Source organism: Coturnix japonica, chromosome 12 (assembly GCF_054131305.1).
Source record: "Coturnix japonica strain WE chromosome 12, WE-NBRP24, whole genome shotgun sequence".
Classification (NCBI taxonomy): domain Eukaryota; kingdom Metazoa; phylum Chordata; class Aves; order Galliformes; family Phasianidae; genus Coturnix; species Coturnix japonica.
Window position 1 is genome coordinate 4,712,130 of NC_140674.1, and position 27,196 is coordinate 4,739,325.

The 27,196-nt window shown below is 45.7% G+C and overlaps 1 long non-coding RNA gene across 8 annotated transcripts in view; it reads right to left on the bottom strand.

Annotated features, from left to right (window-relative positions):
* The window catches only part of LOC116653862 (uncharacterized), a 73,561-nt gene that overhangs the window by 19,215 nt on the left and 27,150 nt on the right, over positions 1-27,196 (bottom strand). For 2 of the 8 annotated variants that reach the window (XR_014933515.1, XR_014933514.1), the window contains one exon: positions 10,936-16,829. This is a non-coding gene — a long non-coding RNA (uncharacterized LOC116653862). Of the gene's footprint in view, positions 1-10,935; positions 16,830-27,196 lie in introns of those variants that run through there. The other 6 variants (XR_014933519.1, XR_014933520.1, XR_014933517.1 and 3 more) reach the window with 6 other exon arrangements.

Here is a 27,196-nt window from a genome sequence, read left to right on the forward strand (position 1 = left end):
CTGAACTCCAATTTCCTCTATCTTTCATGGCTGCCTCTTCTTTCTTATATGTGCCCTTACTGAGATACGTGGGTTCTCTTTCCAGTAAGGAATTTGCAAGGTCTCAGCCTCATGCCCACATGGAATAAAGGTCAAACCCCGAAGCCACAGAGTTCATCATGAATCAGAATTCTCATTTTTTATCCGGCTCACACAGAGTAAAGGGTAAGAAGTCTCTTCATTGGCAGCTCCACAATACCTGCCTCCAAGGACACTTCCCTCCTAATCCCCAGTAACTGGAAGATTTTTTGTGCCCTGAAGCGTGAAGGTTTATGTCTCTTCCAGAGCGCTGGATGTTTTGTTTAAAATTCAGAGCATTATAACTTCTAAAATAGCCCGTGTTCCCTTCCTGTGGATGCTTCAGCAGCTGAGATCTGCTGACTCAAGACTTTGGGCTGTGATGCAAACAAATACCCTGGGGAAGAAAAAGGTCCAAGGAGAAACTTTGTGCTTACCCAGTGGAGCAGAGAAGAAGATGGGAGATGTGGTCATCTGGGCTGTCAAATGTCCCCACCACACCCCTGGGACAAAGCATGCTCACACAAGGAAGCCAGAGGACCAGCTTATGGTATCCTCATCAAGTGAACACAGATAACCTATTTTTGCTCTCCCAGGGCATGTGTGCTTCTATCAGGCTTAGAGGTTATTGTAGTCAGGCATTGTGGGGAGAGAGAAAAGCAGCTTGGTCCTATGCTCCTGTGCAAGAGCACTGGTTGGACATCTCTCCACTAGTGGCTGATGTGAGCCATCCCAAATGGACAACTGCTGCGTGGTGACCTACCCCAGCCTACAACCTCTTAGAAAGCTATTCTAATGTCTGTGACTCCCCACACATCTCATTCTGCAGAAGAGCAAAGTTCTCAGTGCCTTCCTTTGCCCACTCCTCTTGATGGCTGAGTCCACCAGCGGGGTCCATAGTTGGTGGATGGGGACCATGCGTCCTTAAGGTTGGGCTGCCAATGGCTCTGCCTTATAAAGCCCAACACCTCTCTACCATAGACCCCTTCCTCCTCTTACACAGAGCACATTCAACTTCTCAGTAGTACACAAAGAAATTTCAAGCATTTTACAGGAAAAGAAATGTGCTCCCTTGGATATGTATGAAATTACCCGAGTCGGTGTGGGGAAATGATGCGTTTTCTCCTCTTTGGACTTGCTCCTTCCTCCTTTTAACACGTGGAACAAATGTCTGCTTTGGACCGTGATGGGGTAACTTGGAGAGGTTGGCAGAATTGCTGCAGATGGACGCGGGGCCGGTTTTATTTTTCTATTGAACCTTGATGGAAACGCATGCACAGCAAGTCAGGGCCTGTCCCTTTTCCTTTCTCCTTTCTCTCTCTCTCTCTCTCTCCCTTTTATTTATTTATTTATTTTTTTATTTCTTCCAGGAGTGCTGATGATAAGAAAAGCAATGTCTAAATCTTCTTAATGGTGTTTATGCAAGCAGTTTTGCTTAGCTGCAGTCCCTGCCACCCCCTCCCCCGTCCACCCTCCCCTCCCATCTTCCTGCTAATATCGCTGCTTCATTCCTTTCCCTGTTGGCTATTACTATGGACTACAGCGAATCTAAAACTAAATAATCCCCTTAGTGTCAAGTTTTCTGGGCTGAGCAAATAAATCTAACCAAATGTATTATCTAGGTAGAGGAGGCTGTTGTAAGGGGGGGGGGGGGTGTTGGAAGATAAAAGCTATTTTACTTTAAGGCAAAGAGTAAAGCCATCATTTTTCATTCGCATTGTACTTTTAAAGTTGTTGCTGTTGTTTTTGTTTATTTAATTTCATTTTAACTTCACTGTTCATTCCCTTTCTCTTTCTGGTATAATTAAAAATAAATAAATAAGCGCAGCAAAGCTTCTGATTTCAAGCATTAAGGAGACAGAGAAAGACCCCAGATAAGGTGCAATTCAAATCCCCCTCTCAGACGGGTAATTCTGATCAGGCAGCAAAACAGTCTAAATAAATAAACCCTTCTCCACTTTCCCTTCCCTGGGGGAGAAGGACAAAGGATTTTAGAAAACTCATTTAAGGGAGGAAGAGGGAATGGAAGACGTGAGTGTTGCAGGGCGAGGTGGAGAGGTCTGCTGGGCTTTGGGCTGCCTTGGGGTTGGCTGCTCTACGAAGGCAGGATGGCTTTCTTCAGGTGTGTATGCAGGTGTGTGTGGTGGCAAAGAACGCTCATTTTTGGTTTCTTTAAATCCAGGGCAGGTCCTTGGCCAGTAAAAGCCAACAGGGCTCTGTTGGGTTTGTACTACCAAACTCTGGCCAATGTTTTCCCCATGGCTGCCAGCATTCAGACACACACCAAGTCTTGCTCAGTTGTGCCTTCCCATTTCCCAGTGTCTCCCCCAGACCTACATGTGCTATGGGAAAAGGGTGGAGGATCCTCAGCCTGGTACAGTCCCTGAATGGCCACCTACACATCCATACACAGCAGAAACGATTCAGTGCCATCCCCATTTATCTGAACTCATCGTCGCCAGTACTGGTTCTTTTCAAATGCAGGCTGGACGAAGAAGATGCTTGGCCTGGCTTTTACAAAATCAGAACTTGGCTCACACATTTCTGTAAAATCAAAGCCCATTTTGGAGTACCTACATGAAAAACAAAGCAAATTGCTGACCTGGGGTCTGCCATCTGAAAAAGCAGAAAGCTCTTGAGATACTGGAGCTAGATGCATCAATAGAACAAGGTGCTGCTCCTTTCAGGTGTGTTTTCCCCTAATAATTGCCTTTTTTCCCACTTGAACTTCAATTTTGGAACAACTCAGTTGACAACTTTTTCTCAGTATTAGGCCTTATCCTTGTGTGTATGCAATGTACTTGACCAGCTTCCAGATGCATAGGTGATCTGCTCCCATGATCCATTAATCCTTAATTAGGTTTCATCTGCAAAGATATCACTGTTTGAAGCTGAACCCTTCCATTTTACTGTTCCTTTTCTTTTCTATTAAATCATCTATTTATTTATTTGTTTGTTTGTTTGTTTTTCCCCAGACCCCTCTGTTTTTAGCCATAAATCTGCATGGAAAAGAAGAGAGGTCTTGTTCTATCAGTACTTGCTATAAATCTTCTCCATAGAAATAAAACCTCAGACACAGGTCACACTGAAAAAATAAAATGGTAAAGAAAACTCCACTGAATCTCTGAGATGAGGATCTGCAATAGACATCACAAGCAGTCTCAAGCCAGCTATTGACCTTCTGCTGGCCAGCCTAGCAAGGGCACCAGCTGAGTACCAGGTTCAATCAATTTGCAATACAATGGTGCAAGAGTATTGCTCATTTTATTCTGATATTCTTCTAAACATCTGCACAAAGCTGCCTGCTTGGCTATGGATCAACTCCAGAAGCACACAGAGAAAGAGCTGCACTCTTTGATAAATGAGGTGAAGGATGTTATCTGAGATGACAATGGATCACCTATGTGCATTAAGATATTATGCAATATTTTCAGTGGTCTTATGGCATCACCCAGTATGTCTGGAAAAATACCGCATGGAATGAGATTTCATGTGCACATTATCTGTTATTTTCTGGCTGCAGTTTCTGCCAGTATTAACTATCATTTCTGAAACTTAGAGGAATGTCAAGTGGGCTCCAGTAAGTTGCTGCTGACCTGCAAAGTCGTGGTATGTGGTTGCTGTAAATGATGAGCATCTTGCATTGCCAGAAGGTTCTCCCATATTCAAAACTTAAGTATGGTGGCCTACTATGAAAATAGACTTGCTGGCTCCTCGTGGTAGTGTTTTGTCTGGAGCCTCATCCTAAACATGTTTGATCTCCAGAGATCCCTATGAGATAAGCAATGAATTCTCAAAGAAAGTTTTGATGGTGGATGTTACTCCACTTGCATCCCTAGTTTTTTATGTGCAAATACAATGTCCAGTGATCATCACTGATGAGATACACCCAGTCCAGAAAAAAATAACCCAAACCATTGGCAGATCAGCGACTTGTCTCCTTTGCTACTGCTGCTGAGCAGGATCAACCCATCAGCTTGCACGGCAAGAGACCAAAACTGGGGGAGTGTCCATTTTCATCACTGCAGATGGAAGGTTCTCTTACTTGGTCTTTCTCTCTCCATTTTGTTAGGGATGTAGAAACATTGCTAGCTCATGACTTTAAGCATGCCTCCCCTGACCTTGGTTACACTCCCAAAAGCCCTGGCTCCAAAGGCACATGGTTGGGGTGGGGATGGACTCTCCTTTTTTTTACATCATTTGTTTTAATCCATTGCTTTAAGGGGAAAAAAGGTGAAAAGAGACCCAAGCACAAATGTGACCAATGTGACAAAAGAATTTAGACTGGGGGGCATGTGAAGGGAACTAATAAAGATAGGATGTTTTTTGCAGATATTTCCAGATCTGTGTGGAAACTCCCGAGCTCTGGTTCCATGGATCTGGAACAGGCATCATGGGTTGCATCTGCCAGCACAGCAGGACTAGTCTTGCTCCTACCACCTAGACAGCCACAGGGCTTCCTAAATTCCTTGTGCAAAGCGATTTCCTCTTTGAATTCAGATTCCTGGCCTCTGTCACAGTGTTTGAGCACCCACAACTTGAAGCACTGCTGGTTAAGTCCAGTTGAATGCCCTCTTCTGGTTGTGTCTGTTGTCTCTTGTTCTGTTGCTGCGCTGCTTTATTGACTGGCCTCATCTTCTTTGAAAACAGAAACTACACTGACACATTTACATCTCAGGTTGGATATTAGGAAAGATCTCTTCTCATAAAGAGCAGCAAGGCACTGCACAGCTGCACAGGGAGGTGGGGGTCACCATCCCTGGAGCTGTGGAGATGTGGCACAGAGGGACATGGACAGTGGGCATGGTGGGGTGGGCTGGGATTGGACTTGCGGATCTGAGGGGCCTTTTCCAGCCTTGATGATTCTATATTTCTTTATACTGAACAAATCTATCTGCTGCCCCTGCTTTAAAATCATGAGCCCCAGAGGAGCACATCCCCAGTTGCTTTCTCTCCAGATGTCTCCTTGCTCCACTCTCTGGCCTGTTGTACAAGCACCTTCTTGCAGCTGAAGGATTTGGCTGGCAGGAACTTCACATTTTTGGTTCTTGCCTGATGCTCTGTCATTCACTTCCTGTTTCACCTATGGCTGAATCACTGTTGTCTTACCATGTCTGCCAGGGGATTGGTTCTGGTTCTGGGCTGGGGCCAGGGGCACAGAGCCAGCACAGACTGAGTGTGCTGTACAATGTATGGGATTTCTGGGTCCAAGCCTGGAGGGACTGGGAGAAGGAGAAAGCCAAGCAGAGACAAGGCAACTCCTGGGACATGAGGCAGCATGAGCAGGGAGCACAATTTGCTGTGGGTATTTCTTAACAGTGAGTTTGGTTGAACCAGATCTGGCCATCTCTCTCACCAAAGAGCTCCTCAAAGACAAAGCTACCAACCCCAGCTCCTGGAAGGTAGACAAGAGGTTGACCAATCAACATGGGAACTCCTTTCTGTTGCTTCACTGCCTTTTTGCTCCCTCGTGTCTGTGGCTGTAACTGGACCAGCAGACAAGTAGCCAGAATTGATGCAGCTTTTGATGTTCTACCATAAATCTGTGCTAACTCTGCACATTTGGGGAGTTTAGTGCTTTTGGTTCACATGAAGGATCAGGAGTAATTTGTCTGGAATCTTCCACCAAATGTCCCTCCTCTCTTCCTGATGTTTGCAATGCTTTTCTGCTTGGCACAGAACCTGACCTCAAAGGTGTGCTAATTTGGGCAAACCTTCCCTGTGGAATATATATATAAATATATATATATTTATATATGTGCAAAATTGAGCCACATTTTTCTTTATGCTGCCTTTTAATGTCACAGGGATTGGAAGGAGCCATCTGTGCCCACAAGTGATGCATGCCTCTTCTTTTTGTCCCTCTTACAGCCTCTATAGGCTCTTCCAGAATATTAATCTTCTCATTGTCTTTGATTTTCTGCTGAAATTAATTCATTTGGTTCTTGTCCTTTGACTGGAGTAACTCTTTTCTTTCCCTCCTACTTAATTCTCTAATATATTTCCTATATTTTCCCACATTTCCTTTTGCTGGAGTAACCAAGCCAAGTTCTCATCCCATTCATGGGACACGCTCACTATTCAAGTGTTACCCATTCATGGCTCTTCCTCAGATATGGGTGACCAAAAGATCTGAGGTCTTCCACACAAGGATACAATGGTGTGGATACAATTCCACACAATATCTGGTGCAGAATACAATGGCGTTATAATTCCTTCTTTCCACTGGAAACACTTCACTTAGGTTGCATCCTAGGGTTGCATCATGCTAGGGCTCTATTTCCTTTCATACTCATGCATCCTGTCATCATCACAGATCTTCTTGCTGTAAGGTACCAAGCCTTGTTTCCTCTCCTTCTGCATCCCACCATAAAACATGTTGCAGTCTCAGTGTCTTTTGCTTTGAATCTCATTTTCCACCCACAAGCCACCATACAGACGACCCAGGACTGAAAGTACTGTGCCATATTTATAATATCTTTGGACATCCTCCATCTTCTTCTCTCATGTAACTGGTGATAGGACCGGAGGGAATGGCTCCAAGCTGCACCAGGGGAGATTCAGGCTGGACATTAGGAAATACTAGTTCTCTGAAAGACCAGGGGATATGGCACTGAGGCACATGGGCAGGGTTTGGATCTGGTTATCTTAGTGCTCCTTTCCACCCTCTACAATTCTATGACTCTGATGTGCATGCAGTGGTTGCTGCCAGCCATGGGATGCTGAGTGATGCGGACAGAAGCCCTGAGGATGCTCCTCGCCCTTCGGCATGGTTCATCATTGCCTGAAGCTGTCCCACAGCACTCAGAGCCCTGGCTCAGCCAGAGTGCTGCAGACATCCCCTATATGAATTCCTGCATGTCACATGGATTGAATGAATGTTTGCAGTCACCAAGTTTGAGCTCTAATCCTCTCCAGTTCAACAAAGTGTCTGGGAAGGACTCTTCCCTTCATGCACCAAGGCTACAGAAGACTATGGCCAAAAATGGAACAGGCAGATGGAAGAAGTTAGGAAAAAAAAGAAGTAGAGGTATTTTGAAGATGCTGATTTAGAGTGCTATTAAAAATGCTGCCCACATAGCCTTTTAACCCTCAAAGATATCAGATAACTTTTTTTTTCCCCTGCGGTGAGATGAAGTGGCTGTCATTATCTGCGAAGGTCTGTATCATATTGGAATCTGCCGGTGCAGGTCAGCGAGTCCGTGGTGTTCTGGTCCCAGCTCCAGCACTGAATTACATTTCCCAGGCACAATGGCTGCAGAATGGGTGGGTGCTTTGTCATTTAAACTGCATAAAGAGGCAGAAATTGATTTTTATTGTGGATCTTCATATCTAATAAAGCTCTGAGGGGCTCTTTTCTTCTCCGATTGAATGGCCATTGAATGCTTTCAATCTAGTTCTGTGTTTCATGCCTAAACTGAATAGTGGCAGGAGGAAAATAGATGGGGGGAAGAGAGGCCAAGTCACTTTCCAGATTGAAAAGGATACAGAAGAGAAATAAATAAAAAAATAAAATAAAGTAAAAATGAATCCGGGGTGGGGGGGAGGGGAGGGAAGCCATTTAAGTGGAAAGAGGAACTTTCCTGATGCTGGGGAAGAATTGCTTTGGGCAATGCGCGTGCGTGGGACTGCACGCACGGTGCCATGAAATGATGTGGGACTCAATAAAAAGGTATTTGAGGCACCCTGATATGACCTGCATCTCCTTCAGCTCTTTGGGACTGGGAATTCCCTGCCCCCTGTTCAAGACATGCTCTTACTACACATCCCAGAGCTACTAAGCATGTGTTGCCTTCAATAACTAGTATTTTGCTTAGGCTGCTGTGAAGTGGGAATGTCTCCATCTATGCTGACATTAATTAGAGACGAGATTGGTTTAGAATACATCATTTTTAAATGTAATTAGTACCTAGTTCATCACATCTTCCTCGAATCAACAAAGAGGCAATAATGGCTTCTCAGTTGCTCTTTGATATGTATTGCTCATTTAGCCCCGTTACCCTTGGGAAGCTCCATCACAACTAACAAGGCCAGGAGCATTAGCATTAATTGGTCATGCTTATGGTCTGATAGGTCCTAAAGAGTCCTCACGTGGCAGACTGAGGTCAGACAGCCTTGGGAATTGCCTCCTTGAGCCCTTTGGACATTAGACCTGGGACTGATGCTCACAGTGTTTGCTCACAGGCATAGCTTTGAGGCAGGACTCCTTGATAAGTGAAATGCTCCTCAGCACAAGCCGCAGGGCCCAGAAGGGGTGTCACAAAGCAGCCAGCTCCACTGGGATTCCTTCTGCCAAATGGGACAGTTATCTGCTTGGCAGCATCTTCAAGCTCTGTCCAGCCAACGTGACTCCAGCTTGTGGAGACTGAGGATGTATCAGTATGTGAGGAGCATGTTTCTTGCATGGCTCTTTTTCTTGTTTTCAATACTCATGTGGGAACTGACTCATCTCCTCTGACCTCCACATCAAGCAGCGCTGCAGGAGGTGTGAGCAGCTCCTGTTCTCAAACCACAGCAAACCACTTACACTGGGGAACGCTCTTTGATTCGCCTTTCTTGCAGCCCCTTCTAACCCCAGCGAAGGCTGTTCGATTGACGTTGCCAAGCTTAAAGTGAAATGAAACTCAGCCCTGTGACGTAAAGCTACTGCTTCAGTTTGAGCAACAAGAGCATTCAGCAGTCTGCCCTTCCTCACACAGGCATTAAAGCCTCACTGAGAGCCTACTGAAGGGCCCAGTGCCTCCACTGCCAAACCCCCAGTGATGGCCAGGGGACAGTGGTCTTGGCAGACCACAGATGATCAGATTTCTTTTCCTGTGAGCCCTCTGTGACACACACTCCCAGACTGCTTTATTTTTCCTTCCTCTCCTGTCCTGGAGATGTGATAAAGACACCTTTAAAGGTTCGGCAGGGCCAGCTTCCCAGGGCAAACAGGATTCTTTCCCTGTGCATGACAACTTCCTTCAGGGAAAGAGATTTTCCTTAGGGCGCCACAAAATGAGAATGACTTGGAAGCTGTTAGTGCAACATCCCGGTTGTCTTTGCCAAAAGCTCAGTGCAGTCTTGAAATCCAGAAAGCCAAGAAAATGCCAAGCTATGCTTAAAAATAGTACTGAAAATGTTGTAATTGAATCACAGAACTGTGCGATACACCCTTGCTCAGAATAGTGTTTTCTATTCTGTCCTCTCTGCTTCAAGGTGCAGACCAAGGAAAGGCGTAGGGGAGGGCAAATGAAAATATTAAGTGCATGGAAAGAGATCCATGCAAGGAGAGCTGAGAAAGATTGTGGATACATAATTTAGCATGATAGCACGAGTAAGAGAAGCCATGATAGAGGTACATAAAATAACTGGTCTTCTTGGTCTGCAGCAGTAGGAAGCACCGTGTGTTCTGCAGATGGTCTCCGTTCTGACACTCCATTAGTGTCCAAAGAACCCAAAGGCAACTAAATCCTTGTTTTCAGCCCAAAGCAAAGATGGAAGTGAAGCATTTGACCCGAAAATTGTCTCTTTGAGAGAGACTCTGCATTCGTTCCCAGAGAACATTTTCTGTAAATGCTCTGGTAACTGTTTCAAGCAAAGTCTTTTAAAGAGAATGTGAATTTTGGAGAGATACAAAAGGGTTTGTCTGCCTGAATACTTGTCAATTTCTTCCAATTGTACTGATTGGTCTCATAAAAGGTTATTAGATCTCTCTGTACAAAGTCACCTCTGTTCAAGAGAGAGGACTTCTGGCACTCTCGTGACACCATCCACACTCCAGGCCTTTCTGAGTCGTAGCCTTAGACAAAGACTCGCCATGTCAGGGCCGAAGTGGAAAGGAAAAGAAAAAAAAAACCAGCCCAGCAGATGACAAAGTCACAAAGAATACAGACAACAAAGGTGCAAGTAAGAATGATCCAAATTAAATGGTGAGGTTCCAGATGGATTCAAGACACACAAATACCTCAGCTAACCTCAGAGCACAACTGAATCACTGAGGACAGCAGTGAAAGCAGAGATCAGCCAGGTGCCAAGTAGTTTGTTCTTGAGGTCTCTGAGCAGGAGAGAGGTCTGCAGTATTGACAGAACAGTAGTAGGATAATGGTTCCATTTATTTAAAACAATCAGTTTTTGGTGTCTGGTAGTTTGGTGCTTCTGCAGAGTATAGGCAGGAGCCCTATGGCTGTCTTTGGAGTCCTCTACAGACCTGGTTATGTGGCTTTTAGGGTAGGGGAATACCTGACCATGTTGTCCCCATCAGAGGGCCACAGGACACATGGCAGGGAAAGAGTGAAGGACATCCCACCAGCTCAGGTAGTACCACCTCCACGTGTCCTGCTCTCAGCCTCTTCTCCAAGGTGTCCACAGTGTAAATCTCACAGTTTCAACTGGTCATTTATCATGATGCCTCTCCTCTGCATGCTTAGCATCTTTAACTTAGTTCTCCATTGCCCCACTCAAGACCCATTATCGATCCTATTGCTCCTGAACATGCAGGAAGCTTACACCCTTCCATTTTGTGGCTACCTTCACCTATTTAATGTTCCCACAATACGCCTTGAACATCTCCTGCCTAGAGAAGGCAAATCCCCCATGCTGCTCCTTTAAGACCACCACCCAGGCCCTTCTCCCAACCCAACCACCTCTGTCACAGGGCGTATCTATGCAATCCTGAGCCATACAGCCCGTATATTTTCAGAATTAACTCCAACAGCTGCAAATCTTTGCAAAAGTTAACCTGGGTAAAATTGCCTTTTCCACGTCTCACTCTTATGCCTTTCTGCTGCCGCACAGCCGAGCAGAGCGCAGTTATCTTTTGAGCAGTACAAATCAGCCTTTTTAGTTCATTTTTTTAACCACTGCAAGAGGCAGGATTTGGAGATGGATGGCCTGCCATTCTGATCTGGTAGGACAAATCCTCTATTTCTGTGCGCCTATAAAGATTTTAGATCAGAAAAGCATCTTGTCTGAAATCCATGTACACGGTCCATGATCTTTTAATGCTGCTGAGGAGGTAGCACTGGGCAGTATTAAGGCTATAATTCTAAACCTGCTGTACCTGCTAAGCAGTTTCCATATTGTTCCTGTCACATTAGCCTGGTGGTATACTCCTTGTTTTGGGGGTTAACAGTTAGGGTTTTATTCTCACAAGTGCTGGTGCACTGAATCAGAATGGGGTGCTGGTATCATATATTTCCCAGCACCTCCCAAGTTGTGTCTGCTATTTCTATGTCTTTTACCATGAGCCCACATTACTTTGCTGCAGTTGTTTCATGTTTTTCACCAAGGCTCCAACTTGCATTGCTCTGCTGGAGTGCGTGCAGCCTCTGAAACTGCTCCTCATTTTTATTAAAAGATACTCAAAATGATGCCGGGAGTAGAAGTTTGAGTTAATTACAAATTATTCTCGATTTCACTAGCATTTTATTAACAAATCCACATTAATCCAGTATTAAAGTAGGGCGGGATTATAGGATTTCTCTCATCTGAAGCTTGGAGCAAGGGAAGTCTATAATAAACCCACCTATTCATTTGACACAAAGCTGTTCTATCAAATCTACCCCAACATGTGGCCCACCCCCACTTCTTTGCAACATGCATATGAAATCATACACAATAGAAACTGTATATTTTTACCATTAACTAGGATGGATTCAAACCCTCACAAAAACAATTGAGGGTAAAACTGCCTTTCCAGCCCCTCTGGCCTTGGAGATGCCCTTCTTGAGTTACGCAGGTGATTTAGCAGGGCTATTTGTCACCAGCAAAAGAGCTGACCCTACAGCAACCTGTTTAATTCCATGCATTTAATTGCAAGCGGGATGAGACTAAAGCCAAGGATGCTTTGCAAATGGCTGCTGACACCACGAGGTGGGACATACCAGAGGAGAGGAAGGATCTGAGCACATCTGAAGAAATAAGTGGGCAAAGCAGAAGTGTTTCATCTTGATCCCTCCACGGTCCTCAAAATTGTCTTGCAAGTTTCCACAGAAAGGAGCTAGCTAAGGGACCGAAATAGTTTGCTTTAAGATATAATCCCTTTAATAAAATGTGAGGGTCAGAATTTCATGTTGGCAGTGAACATTTTGCTAAATAGGGCATGATGAGTTTGCTGTTCTGCTCCCAGACTGAGCGCTCGTGCTTGCGTGTTATAGTGCATAACACCCGCGTGAAATCGCTGTCTCTGCGGGGCTGGTGTGGGCTGATCAGTCCAAGGTGCAGCAGCTCCTGAGCTCTTCTTGTTTTTCTTATTAGAATGGTCCGTAAGATTATTTCCCCTGACAGGAACAGCCAGAGAAAATTAAGAATAAACATCAGCTCTTGTAGACCCCTTTAGGCTCAGCCATTGGGGCGCCATGAATATCTGAACACTGAAATTATTTCTCTTTATACCTCTAACAACTATCAATTCTTACCCGTAGGTTTTTGATGAAATAGGAAGGGGGATGCTGGTGGATGGTTCCATTGATTCAAAAAGCCGTGTTTCTGCCAAGACTAGGCTACACTGTCATTCTCCATTTAGAAATGACAGCAGGATTAGGGCTGCACGGAAATGCATTGCCTCTCAGCAGGTCAGCTCCCAGAGAGGCACAGTAATGGGGCTGAGAAGTGGGGTCCTTGGGCTCCTTTTCCAGCATTTGCCTTCCCCACTCTCTCCTGGCCCTCCAGCTTTTTCTTAGTGCTGGTAGACATCTCTCACTCCTGCCTGGAGAGGGAAACTTCATCTGTACCTTTCCACATCTTACCAAGCAAGACCCTTGGTGTCCAGACGCTGTGTGCAGAAGCATTATCTCCACAACCCCATTACAAGTGCACCATTTCCTATGACCAGGTATGTGTTCTTCCCTGACTGCATATACCCCTTCTTTCAGTGTCTCTTAATATTATCTGCTGTCCATTTTCCCATGAAAACACAACTTGAGGCCATCACCCCTTGTCCTACTGATGCTACCTGGGAGCAGATGCTGACGCCGGCCTCACCACAGCCTCTTCTCAGGGAGTTGCAGAGAGCAATGAGGTCTCCCCCTGAGCCTCCTCTTCTCCAGACTGACCCATCCCAGTTCCCTCAGCTGCTTCTCATAATACTTGTGCTCCAGACTCTTCACAGCTCCCCAGCTGGCAAGTTATGGTGCTTGTATTTGCAATGCAAGAACCCCTTGGTGACATTTTTTGGATGCTTTCAGACAGGCAATCACAAGTCCCTGTACCACGCATCAACATACAGTGAAAGAGCGTTTTCACTTACTGCCTTTTTCCATGGCTAGGCCATAGTGGATTAACCACCAGGAGCTGCTGTGAGTTCTGATGTCCATTTTCTCTCCCATCTTCTCTGCAAGCTCAGTGAGCAGCTTAGGGATGGGAGATGGGTCCTTTTGGAGCCCTGTAACAACAGGCAATTTGGAGTACAAACAACCCTTTTGTGTCCGCCACTTCAGGAGGCCCTTGATAAAGATGGCTGTGGAGAGGAACTGACATGAATATATGAGATCCCTCCTGCCCACAACCAGTGCCAAGATCTGAGGCAAAATGCACCATTTGAGTCAGGTCCTATTAAGTAAATTAATGTCCTGGAATTTTTTAAAATAAAAATGTAGTAAAAAAAAAAAAGAGAGAGAGAGAGGGGCCCAAGGAACTCCTTTTACAAATTAGTCATGATTTGCAAGAAAAATGATGCAATCAAGGGAGCTCCACAACAATAAATGAGCACGAGACTGAGGAATTCATTAAACAGGCTGTTTGCATTGGGAAGTTTCTTCTCCCCCATTTCTGCTCAGTCTGCCCCGTTGAGGATTTTTGGCATGGATTGAGATACAGATGCACATGCTCATGTGCAAGAAGGTAATGCTCCTCAAACTAACACTAATTATAGCCCCAGACGGGGACAATGTCCAGGGAACCTACAGTTTGCTGCATGAAGGGGTGGCAGATCGTGCTGTCAGCTTGGACAAGTGGTCTTGAGGACAACATGTAATCATAGAATCATAAGGCTTGAAAAAGACCACTAAGATCACCCAGTCCAACCATCAACCTGTGCCTGTGACTGCTCTAGACCACATCCCTCAATGCAACATCTACCCTTTTCTTGTACAGCTCCACAGATGGTGACTCCACCACCCCCTGGGCAGCCTGTGCTGGTGCCTCCTCACAAGAGGTGTGGGCCAGGAAAAGCAAAGGCAGCTTCGGTGGGAACCCACACACAGAAGGAAGGATACCAGGATGTGGTGTCCATTGGATAAGCTTCTTGTCCCTTGCTGCTGACACAAGCCCTTTGTTCACCTTCCTTCCCACACTCCTCAACTCCCCATTAACACAGCCAGACTCAAACGCCATGAAATAAACCCAAACAACGCGCCATACAAGGCTTCCAAAAAGCCAGCCTCCAACCAGCCTGCACTCTAATGCAAGCAGCAGACAAAGCTAAAGAAAAGCAGAGGAGCAGGCACCCTTCAAGTTAAGCATGTTATTAAAGAATATTCCTTTTTTGAAGTTTGTTGATTTTATTTTTATCATATTTTAGCACAAACCCTTTTCAAGTTATAAATTAAGTAACTGCTGCAGAAGGGTTATGGCGTTGTTGTTGGGGTTGTGGGTTTTTTTTTTAGATGCATTTCCTATAGAGAGATTTTTTTTAAGTTTTCAGTACAAAAAAAAATATAAAAAATCACGGAAAGCTGTGTTGAATTATGTGATACATTGAAATTAAAATGAAATTCCAAATTATCTTGCAGTCAGGGGCTGATGTGGACTGAGTGATAATAAATAAAGGTTAAAAGGACATTGGCAAGTCTTTTTTCATGGCTTTCAATTTTTTCCCCTCCCTGTTGTTTGTAAAAACCTCTTAGAAGATTAAAAATAATATTTCTTTCCCTATTGATTTTTTTTTCTTTTTCCACATTTGAAAACAGCATTTATTTATTTTCTGTGTTTCTAACGGAGCTGGGATTAATGTGGATTTATTTGTTCTCTGCTCGGCTACTGCTTTGGTCTCACAGTGAAACCAGTGTGGCCCTGGGAAGGGTGCTCGCCAGTGGGACAGCACCAAATGTTCATCAAAGGGCTGCTCAGGGGCTGAGTTCATCCATAAATACATTGACCTTGGAGCCACCACCCAAAAACTCAGTTTGATTTCCTTGGGTATGCAACATCCCCAGGTCCAGAGATGCACACAGGTTCAAAGGGTCCAACCTGGACCTCTGAATGGAGGACTTGGGAAAACACTTGGTGGGAGATGAGTCTTCTAATCCCCTCCAGGTACACAGAAGCTGATAGCCATGCCCTTGGCCAGGATCTGGCTTGTCCTTCCACTTGAGAACCCATGGGGTGGTCTTATCTTCTCAGAGGTGCCACAAAGCTCAGTGCATCACAGCCCACATGATGTAGCCAGTGCTAGCAGATGGGGGATCAGAGCTGGGGTGGAGGTGTGGCCTGGCTCCTCCTGTATCCAGCAGGGAGCTGCCCGAAACACGTGTGCAACAACTCTCACCACAGACACTGAAATTATCCATCACCATCAGGTTTTAATTTCAACTGGGTGAAGCAGGAAGTTCCAATGAAGCTTCAGGCAGCTCAGCAGAGACCTCTGCTCCATGTGCAGCAGCAGTGCAATGGTATAGCAGCCATGTGGCTGCCCAGACATGGACTGCAGGATGTGTTAATGCCTTTATGTACATCAGAGATGCAGTTCTGTCCACAGTGATATTTGCACTATTGGTTTTCCTCTTGAAAAGCCTACAGCAGTATTAGGGGGGTTGGAGGTGGGCAATAAGAATATTAGATGTTATTCATGCCCATAATCAGAAGGGAGAATGGAAGGATTGGGACGGCTTACCTTGGAGAGAGGGACAGCTCTGCCAAAGCTATTGAGAATAAAAATTGTCGGAGAAAAGAGAGACAGATCTCAGTTCTTTGCCTCTGAAAAATGAGAATATTTTCTGTGCTGTCAGCTCTTTACCTGTGGAACTCACTGCCACAAGGCAGTAGTCAGGACCTGCTCCAGCATCAGAACCACATCCCCAAACCCAGATCCAGGGGAACTTCTCAGAGTGATATGAGTCTTCTTGTGACCCAGCCTTGTGAGGGACACACCATGTGGAGAACCTGAGCCTGTTTTCCCCATCAGTCTCAACACTTTGTGGGTAAGAGGGTATAATATTAACAGTTATCAAGGTAGCTATTTGTACATTTGCATTGAAGGGAATACTACCACTGCCTGCTGAGGGTTTATAGGCCAGGGCAGGCAGTGTTGGCTTGGTATCTTTTGAGATCCTAAACTGCAGGAGATCCTGGGTCTCAGGATGGAGAACAGGAGCTCGGGGGCACCTGCCCATTGGGCAAAGCAGCCGCTGCTCTTTGCTGCTGCCACAGCTTTGAGCACCCAACATTTGAGGCAGAATGGCTGTGCTTGTGGAGGTGGTGCAGGCTGAGAGTGCCAGAGATGCAGCTGCCTTTGGCCACTGGTAAAACAAAAGCTATTAATGCTTTTGGTTCAGGCCGTAAGCTCTTTAGAAGGGGAGACTGCCAAGGTATATTTGTATAACCCCAGGGCAGTGTAAACATAGACTTCCCTAAAAAAGAACAACAAAACTGGTAACATACCAACCCCAAGAGATGGTCCCGAGCTTTAATTCCTTGTGTCTCCTCCCTGTGACGGCAGCTGATGCTTTAGGGGCAGCAGTGTGCTGAAAAAGGATGCTGAGAGCTGGATGGGTTCCTCGCTTTGGTGCGCACAAAGACTTCCAAAGACCACTGCTCTACTCCCCAGTGTTTGCAATGAGCAGAAGTTGTGTTTCCTAAAAAAAGAGAAGAGGGAAAGGTAGGGCAGTGGCGTCTCGTTGGGGAATGGCAGTCAATTCAGCCCCCCAAGTCAGTGTGTTGAAAGGAAATACCCACAGGCAACGGGGATGTGAGCAGCTTCACGAAGACTGCTCTGAATCCCCGCAGAAGATGCACAGGGAATGTGCAGGGTCTGTACACAGGGTTATATTGGGGGAAGGAAAAAAGGAGTTCACCAAACCCCTCCCAGTTTCCAGTTCTGTCCTGGTAAAAGCAGCAACAAGTACAAAGCCTGCTTGGCTCCGAACTCCAAAGTTTCGCCCGAGCAGACTTTCTTATCACTCTGCCTACAATGTGTGTGATACTTTATTAGCATCTCCCGCAGTAATCCCAGCAAAACTGAAGCAAAAAAGTGTCAGATCAAAAGGGGGAGCATGAAAGCGGGCGGCTAAGCAGGTTGCTGGGATGCTAATGATTGCTTCCCTCATTCTCTGAGTGTCACACACAACATCCCTAAGCCCGGCGCAGCGCGTAAGCCACACAAATAGCCATATTTGTTAACATTCATGTGACTCTTTCGTCTGAGCTGCATTTCCTTGAGTACACCACAATGAAGAGTTTCTTTTAATAGGGATCAACCGGGGAAAAACAACTGTGAGGGACTTTTCTCTCCCTCTCCCTCCTTCTCTCTCTCTCACTCACTCCCTCTCTCACTCTCTCTAAACCTTTTACACTGCGGTTGAACAAGCCTCTGGATAAAGACTTTATCCAAAAACCCCCTCTTTAAAGTTATTTCAAATTTCTCTGCAAGGCTTTCAGAAATCTGTTTGTTTGAGGGCAGAATTAGATGTGACCGGCGTTTTATTGTGACATAAAACCATATTTCTTCCCTGGAAGATTAAAAAATAAAATCGGTTAATAAGAAAAGCTGTCAGCAACAGAAAATGGCTGACATAATCCGTTTATCCTCCGAGCAATAAAGATATTGGTCCTTGGGAGTCTATCCTCTCTCTCATGTTATTTCGCCCAAAACATTATCTTCCCAGCATTCTGATGGATTAAGAAGTCATATGGGAGATAGCAGGGAAATGACAGATACAAAAAAAATAATATCCTTTCATTTCCCCTCCTCCCCACACTCTCTCTCTCCCTTTTTCTCTCCCGTTTTCTCCCCAGCCCCTCCTTCCCCTGCCTCCCTCTCTCTCTCTTTCTGTGTCCCCTTGGAAAAGTGGTCCATCGGCTTCTTCCCAGCATCCCAGCACCCTATGTAAGTCCCATGAAGCTGACCCCAGCCTGAAGAAGCGACACAAGGTTTCTCCCACTCCTCATCCCCACTCACACACGTGGATGCTCATGGCTCAGCACCGTTCAGTATCTTCATAGGAGCTACCAAATCCCACCTGCCTACCAGCTCTTGGCCACCACCTCTGAACTCCACCTGAATTGATTTTATTCACAATTCTTTGTCCCTGAGCAATCTGTTGGAGGTAAAGAGGTGAAATCTGCCACCAGGTTTGAGTGAAGCAAAGCTGGGCTTCATTCCAGTGCTTTGGTGGTGAAATCTATGGATGGGAGAGGGCTCTGGTCTTTGCAAAAGTCCTCATCACACTTGTGAGAATCTTCTTCATGCTCTGTCCTGGTGAAACAGAGCCACCGTGGAGGTCACCTCCACACCAAATGAGTGAGCAGTCCCAATGGTCTCATTCTTGGACTTATGGGCAACAATCTCTCTGTCTGCCTGCCCATCTCCAGAAGCTGGTGGAGGCAAAACCTGGCCCAACACTGAGCTCCAGGGACTCGGACACATGGCACTGGCCTTGACACCTCCCAGCACTCTGTGGCTCTACTTGAGTAAACTTGGCATTTCCCCTTCTCTCAGAGGCTGAGAAGCCCCCTCCAGCCACCAGCCCGTGTTCTGCCATGACTCTTTCAGACCAGGGTTTGCTCCAGCATCAGAACAAATGCCACAAAGTGTTTTGGAGATGCAGGACCCAGGGCTGGGAGGGAGGTGAGATGCCATCTAATCCCTCCATCAAAGGATCATGCAGGTCTAAAACAGCCCTGAAGGATGTTCATCTAAACTCTTCCTAAACACTGGAGACTCCACAGCCTCCTCAGGAAATTTATTCCAGTTCTTCACTACCCTTAGCACCAGAGTGTTTTTCTGAGCACCTGACTTAAATCTTCCATGCTGCAATTTAGGGCTTTTACTTCTCCTCCTATCCCCTGCAGACATGAAGAACAATTTATTGTCTTCCTCTTTTCGTCAGCCTCTCAGCTAGCAGAAGGCTATCCAGAGAGGAAATGAGCAGGAGGAATGATCTCCTCTTTCCCCCCATCCCATCTGCTTCTCCTTGAGAGGAAGCCAGTTCTGGCTATTCCAGCCTTTCCTGCAAGGGAAGGTTTTCTAGATGTACCCCTCTCTTCTTGTGCCAAGCAGAGGTGAGCTGACCCCCACCCAGCTCCATGGGCAGCTTCCTGCAGACAAGGCTGGGGAAGATCTCAAACCAAAATACATTAAAATGGAAGTTATAAAGAAAAGAATACGCCACTTGCTCTGACAAATTCCACAGCATTTTTCCTCTCTTTTCTATTCTTTTCAGCACTCTTGCATTTTGTGAACATCTTTAATGCTCTCCCTCTGCTTTTCTTTGGCAGATTTTGTGTCATTTGGTGCATTACAAAGGATGCATTGTCATCTTTTTGCACACTGCTTACCCAGCACTGGGGTTGGGTTATTCACCCATGAATGTTCCCAGATCTGCCCACCTATCTCACACCAAGAGATGTCCTCCTCTTGCAAACCTCCATCTGCCTCTTCTGTGCCTTTTCCAGACACAACCAGTGTGGTTCAAAAGCAGTTTCCACTGTGGGGCAAACTGAGCAAAGAGGAACATAGAGATCCTTTCCCAAAAGCTGACAGATAATTGAAGGGATTGTCAAGGGTGAATCACTGGGTGCAAATACATAAGAACATGAAAAAACAAAGCCCAGAACAGCAGACATCTGCCTATCAGCACCAATTCAGGTAGCTCCCCTGGGAGGAGGTCACACTGATTACCCAGCAAACAGAGGCTGTTGGTGCAGGGATGGAGGGAGATGAGGATATTTACTTCTAGTTGAGCAAATTTGTCAACAGCCTGTAAAACACATGATTACTACAGAATTACATGCATTACGCTTGGTGTTTATTCTTATTTTAAATATAGATATTCTCTAGGGCTGGATTCTGATGAAAAGCAAGGATTAAAAATAAGAAACAAAACCAGGATTCAGTAGCAGCCGAACATGGCAAATATTAATGTAAGGGACAAGAATCATAGACAAGGCAGCATAACATCCAATAGGCTAAGATTTAAAGGTCGGAGGCCAAAATCACAGCCCTGGGACAGCCTTCAAATGGCCACCCAGATATTTCTGGAGCCCTCAGATCTGTGTGCTGTTTAATCTAAATAGCTGAACACTCTCCAGCCCTCCTTCACAGTCTATGGCTTCTAGATCCCAAATGGGCCTCACTGATCTAATTTTGGGTTGCGTGTGACTACTAGATACACCACTTTACATCTGATGTCCCTTTCCTTTGTGTTACTGGATGACTCTGACAATCACACACTGACACCTCACTTCTCAAAATGTTCAGAAACCAACTGAAGCAAATTGTGTGAGTGCTCTGTAGTAGTAGAGATGAGAGGGAGAAGGCAGAAAGGCTCCATAAATCCAGGAATGCCAGTGAGCGGTGTGATGAATTCAGATGATGGCATCCTTATGGATGCTCCACGACTGAAAGCACAGGGAGAATGCACTGTGATTTGGTGACATACCACCCCCTTTTGGTACAACTGGAGATGACACCACGACTTGGAGAGTCAGATTTGGCGTCAGGTTACCTCTCTGTGACTTTACCTCTTAGGACACTGGGCACCTTTCTCAGACACTGCTCAGCATGGCCCTTACTTTAAAGTAATGCCTGCAGACAGTCCCACCAAGACAAGACTACCCTATTGGGAGGTGCTCTGAAGGTAAATGGTAGAAGACCAGCCCTGCCAAACAGATACCAACAGAAGCAGATGTGTAAAGGCCTGGAGATTGTGCAGAAACTCAGCGAGCAGACTGGTAATAGCTCTGGCAGCACCAGCATCTCACAAGCTGCACACTGGTTCCCCATCTGTCTCTATTGCCCCATCTCAGGCCATGGGCAGATGCTGTAAAGACTAGCTCTCGATCTCACCCTTTCCCAAGGCTCCAAATAATCGGGCTAGCCTGAAAGTGGCCCTGACCTTCAGCATTTCCATCTCTACTGATGGCTAACAGCACCCCACAACCGCAGCGCTGTTGGCACAGGCACAAGAGACAGCAAAGGAAAGGAGGAGAAGCAGACACACACTTACACACGCTCACAGGGATAAAAAGGATAACTGGATCCATGAAAATAAGCCAAGCACTGCCATCGTCGGTCTAAATGCAGATAAGTATTGTACTGGAAACAAAGATTACTTGTACTTTGTAGATAGAGACGTGTTTTGTTACAGGATGCTTTGTATGGAATTGGGTCACAGCAGAATATGAGCCAACTCCCCCTCCCGCCCGCCTCCTCCCAACCTCCTTCTCCGCCTGCCTATCCTTTGAATCTGGAGCCAAATCTCAAGGGTAACAGAGTAGAAATTGCTACAGTTTTGCCGTTTTCCCTTGGCTGGGATTTGCTTTTCATTCGTGGGGCAATACTCGTGCCTCTCTGCCATTCATCTATTAATTAATGTCATTGATTATTAGCTGCTCCCTCTCAGCCTTGTGTTTTCAAACCTCTGGAGGCAGAGGGGGAGGTGAGATGTATCCAAAGGATGCCCAATTCAAGTGACAAGGGAAGCACCAAAGCTTTGTTATCCTCCTTGCTAATCCCACCCCACTGCCATGTCCTAGTCCACTGTCATACGCCCTGCACTGTGGTATGCATGCTAGGCCCATCACGATGGTATGTGATCATCTTCTTCTCTCCCCTACAAAGCTAAGCATCTGTTTTTGTCCTTTCAGTATTCTTTTGCTCAGAAAAAGAAGCCATATACCCACATCACTTATGGATCATGTCTCGTGTCCTGCCCTTTGCAGCTATTCCAGATGCAACTTCATTTCTTGGGCACTGCCTATTGCGTGGCTGAACTTATCAACATCCCAAAGTTAACATCCAAGACTTTGGACACTGAAAGTCCTTCGCTACCCCAGGCTTCCCAGTGTCTCACACAAGACACGACCTCTGAGATCTAAGTATTCCCAGAAACCTTTGATCTGCACCTGTAGATGCAAAACCCACTCTTTCCATATTTCCATAGTTCAGTTCTGGATGTCAGCAGTCATTCAGAGAAATTTTGTTGGCTACAAAAACCACAAGTCCAGCTCCTGGACTTGATTCATGCATGTTCACATTTGATTGCATTTACACCAGTCTCATGGTCTAAGACAGATCTACAGTTCATTTTAGACTGGTGCCATCTAAAGCAGACCAAGTCACGTAGCATCTCCAAGCCTTCTCCCACATGTAGGAGGTCTCTCCCAGGTACCAACTCCCATGGCAATACCAAGGCTTCTGGCCACATCCCACATTGCTGCAGAGCCAGGAGTGCCCCTCCCTGGAGGAACAGGCACTTTGGGTGGGACACCGCTATCCATCACTTTTGTAGTCCAAGATGGAAAGTCAATGAGTACTGTGTTTAAAATCCACCATGTTTTTAACAGCTGATGTGGCACATGGACCAGCCTGGACCCTTCCCTTCTCTACAGAAAAGCCAGATAGCAAAGATGTCATTCCTTGAAGCTCCGAGGATTTAAAGAGTCATCCAAGCATTTTCTCAAAAGGCTTTTTTTCCGCAGTGCTGAGTCAGGGCTCACTTCCCCCCGCCCACTGCAATTCACTCAGGGCCTGATCCAGCCCCCACCGGAGCTGATGAATCCCACATCGAGGAGAGACTCCACGACGTGGTGCAGCATAAAGTTTTTATCTGTGCTGGTTGGGAATGAGGTGCATAACTCACCGGCGCCGTTGCCACTTGTGAGTAATGCGCCCATTCTGCACTCCAGCGGATAAAACCTTTACGGCCCAGCGCAGCACCAGGTATTACATCTAATATATGCACCACCATAATGACGAGCACTGAAAACCTGTTTTTTTAACCTGTTTTCTCCCCCCTTCTTTCTCCTTCCCGCTCCTGAATACCCCTCTCGTGTCTGCTTCATGTGGTGCTTCGCTTCTGCTTTGTCAACCGCCTGGGGAACCCGCTCCATCGATATTCTGGACAAGGTTTTGATTGGGGGGGGGGGAGAAAAATAAAGAAATAAATAAATAAAACCACAGAGCAAGCGGCATAATTTAAAAATCAAAGAAATTCATTTCAGTAGTAAAAGGTTAACAGCCTTTAGGAGGAACACTTTTTAATCACCCACGTCTAGACTCTATCACTCGAATCACCGGCAGCAGGAGTGAAATATGGCTAAGCCCCCGTCACCAAACAGCACCTAAAGACTGTTGTATTTAATCATGTCTGTGCACTAGTTATGGATTTTCATTATGATTCCCGATGCTGTTGCGCTGTGTAAAATATTAATATCCATAGTAATGATGCATGAAGCTTGGAGTGTAATTTCTTCACTCTCCTTGTCTGATATTAAATTGTTACCACTTTATCATTTGTGTAGAACTGCACGTTTCAATTAATCTTTCCGTATCAGCAGCCCTGATTAATATAGATCATGATTCATAAGCTTATCGTCACTATAGTTTTAACAGATCATTTATAAAGATCTTAAATTTCAGGGCCTGGGAGGCGCAGCCACTCTGTCCAAGGCTTTTCTCCCTTCCTGCTCCAGCAGGTTTCTCCATTCAAACAACTAATTCCAGCAGAGAAAATTAGCCAGATAAAAATAAAGCGTGCCTGATTATTTCTTTGAACTTTACTGGGAGCTCCACGTAAACTTTCTCCCTCTTTGCTTTGTTGAGTAGACAGTGCATGACTGGAGGCTCTCACCAGCTTTGGGTTTCCTCCCCGTGCCCACCCAACTGGTCGTGATCTTCTCCATCCCCAAGGAGGAGGTTGGTTACAGTGTGTAGACGCATCAGCTCATGTTGGGCAAGGTGCAATGCAGGCACTGCAGTGCACGGCACAGATGTTTGCCTTGAAAATGAATGGCTACACGCAGCAGCCCCTGCTGAGCTGGGGATGAATAGGTAGCATCCCGCCTGGGGGAGTGCCCATCTCTTTTGGGACACTGTTACAATCGTAGTAATGAAGAACAGCGACCAATTAGTCATCTTTTAGTGGATAGAGTTGGAAAAGACGCATTAGGTAGTTTAAAACATCCATCAAAGGTCCCTGTCTAGCCTTCTGTATATTCTCTGGGGCTTTGTCAAGTGATCTTAAGTGTCTCAAATAATGGAGAGACTCAAGAGACTATTTAAAATCCTAATAGATGTTATTTTTTTCCTACTTACGTATTTCCCTTCCTGACAGTCCCAGAATTCCTAATTACAGCCCTCCATTCAGATCTGCGAAGGACGTGGGGTTACACCAGGAGGAACAGCTCTGAGAGCACCACTGGGGACCACAGTTAAGACACAGCAGGGGCTGGGATGGGGCATTTTAAATCTCTGCTGTTTTCTCCCTTGGTTCTGTGCCAGTGATTCCAGCCCTACACTGAGCACAAGCAACAGCTGAGAGCATCGCTCCCAGGAACCAAGCATCCTTCCTCCTCCTCCATTCCCCGGGTAGGATGCTCTCCCTTCTACCTCTCACCCCTCTCACAAAATGGGCACCATTTGGAAATATGGTGATGTTTTATTAACCTTCTGCCCTCCCTGACTAACAAGGAGAAGGCAAAAACCCCGGGAAGTATACAGCCGTATCTGAAATCTATACAGCAAGACAGATCTGGCTGGAGCAGTCTTTAGGGCATATATACATTACCAGGCTACAGTGAAATATGGCCTGAAATTTGTCTCCAAAGATGAGATAATGTAGCCGCGTTAACAGCTGCAACTGTCACTTTCGAGTGAAGTAGTGGGTATTGTGTTGAGTACATTTGCAGGGCAATTTTCCAGTTGGAATAAAAGGCTTTCCGAGGTGAATTTTGCCTGGTTTTTATCCATCCATCTGAGGTTATTTTTATATATATATTATACAAATATTGACTGGTTCTGAGGGCAATAGAGGTAAAATATCACACCAGGAAAGAAAACAGTTCCCAAGTCTCTCTCTATATATTTTGGCCTCAGCTATAGGCTGAGGGCAGTATATGCCATTTCTCCCCTCTGGGTATGAAATTTTACTGCTCTTGCTTCTTAGCTATTTTATTATCCCTTTGTATGTTTCTAAAGAAGAGAGAGATAGGGTAGTGCTGGACTTGGAGGCTTTTGCACGAAGCAATGTGCTTCAGGAGAGTTTTGCATGAAACATGAATTTGCTCTACCAGGATCTGTGTTTGGAATGTGCTGCATTAAATGCAGATTTATATCACTCCCCGTGTTTTGTTCAGTTTTGTTTCTCCAAATACAAACACAATATAACAAATTGCCACAATGATTTGGCACAGGAGCTCCAGCACAGATCAGGGCACCGCTGTCCCAAGCTCTCTGAAATACATTCTAGGTAGCTTAGGTACGAGGCAATTTGTGCATGCTACAGAAAAGCTGAGGCAGTTTAAGGCAGTGCAGGCTTTTAGTGGCAGCACTGCAAACACTGCTACATCTACCTGTTTGCTTCCCCTCTAGTTTTGTCATCATGCTAATGTGCCAGAGAGGCGGACCCCTTGGGATGCCCACTGGGTGCAACAAGAATACCTTCTTATAAAATTTGCCTCCTACAGCTTGGATAGCCTCTTGTGGATGAGCTCTTAAGATACAGCAAATACAAGCAGCAGGGGAGGAGCACAGAATAATAGAGTCATAGAATCATTCAGGTTGGAAAGACCCCAAGTCCAACAGCAGCCCACCCCACCATGCCCACTGACCATGTCCCTCAGTGCCACATCTCCATGGCTCTGGAACACCTCCAGGGAAAGTGGTTCTTCTGCCTCCCATGTGAATGGAGGACCGTACCATAGCAGCAGTGGGAGGAAAATCAGCTCCTTCTCGCTCTGGATTTGGGTTGTGTCTTCCACATGGAACTGTGTGAGACCCTCCAGATCCCCCCATACTTGTAGTCTTAGAGGAGGCAAAGCAGAGCATCTCACTTGTGGGCCCCAAGTATCCAGCAAAGAAAACCCTTTTACCACCAAAGCCACCATATCTTGGCCACCAGAGAGCTGTCTTGATAGAGCAACGACCACCCAAACCATGACCCCATAAAGAGATCAGTAATCCCACAGCAGCGCTGGTTATGGAGCAACCAGGGAATATCAAGAGAAAACAAATCACCGGTGGCACCTATAGCCACGTGCAGAAATTAGAGAGTCTGACTATAAGGTCACAATAAATCAGCGTGCTGACAAGGAGATCTACCCTTTGTCCAGGGCAGAAGATTTATCTGTGACCCTAAGCAGGGGCATTTCTGTCTTGATTTGTTAAATGCTGAGCAGAAAATGGAGTTAGATCAGGTGCCTGATGAGTACTTGATTGCAGATGCCCAACGCCTGCACTTTCTCCCCTGCACACAAACGTACTTGCTTGAAGGATGCTGTATTATACTTAAAGAGTCCCTCTGTTTCTCTCCCTGTAACGGACTGGCTTTTGTAGAACTACCTTTTGAGGCTTGTTTTCTCTATGACATTTTAATCAGAGGGCTCTTTGCCTCAAAATGCCAACCAGTTCCAGAGCAGTGCCTACCTGCTGGGAGCCCAATGGGATGGGGTGAGACCGAGGCACAGAAGCCTGCACTGCTTGTCCAGCCAGGAAGTCTGGGCTGCCCACTTGAACAGACAAATCACCAGGACATCACATTCATCCTGAAATGGTAAACCACATTTCCTCCTTCACCTCCCCAGCCAAACCCTATAGATATCCACAGCCTGCATGCAAGGGAGTTACGGGTTCTATTTATAAAAGCACCAAACTCAACTAAGACCATGATGCCATCCCATTTACACAGCAACAAGCAACATAGACAGTGGCAGTCACAAAAGGCATTGCAGGAAATAATCAAATAACTCACTTTGACATTGCTTTACAGGCCCTGAACTCATTCACCAAGGGTTTTAGTTCTCCATTTTTTCCTTATCTCACCAGTAAATTATTCCTTAACTGACTATTGTGGCGATTTGAGGAACTTTCGACATATAAATGCAAACGTGCCCATAAATTTCACAGTAAAAACTTAACATGAGGAGCCTGCATAATCGCAAACAGTAAATATTTTGCTGTGGCAGTGGTTCATATGGGAAAAAATTAGCATTTCACTCTGGTTTG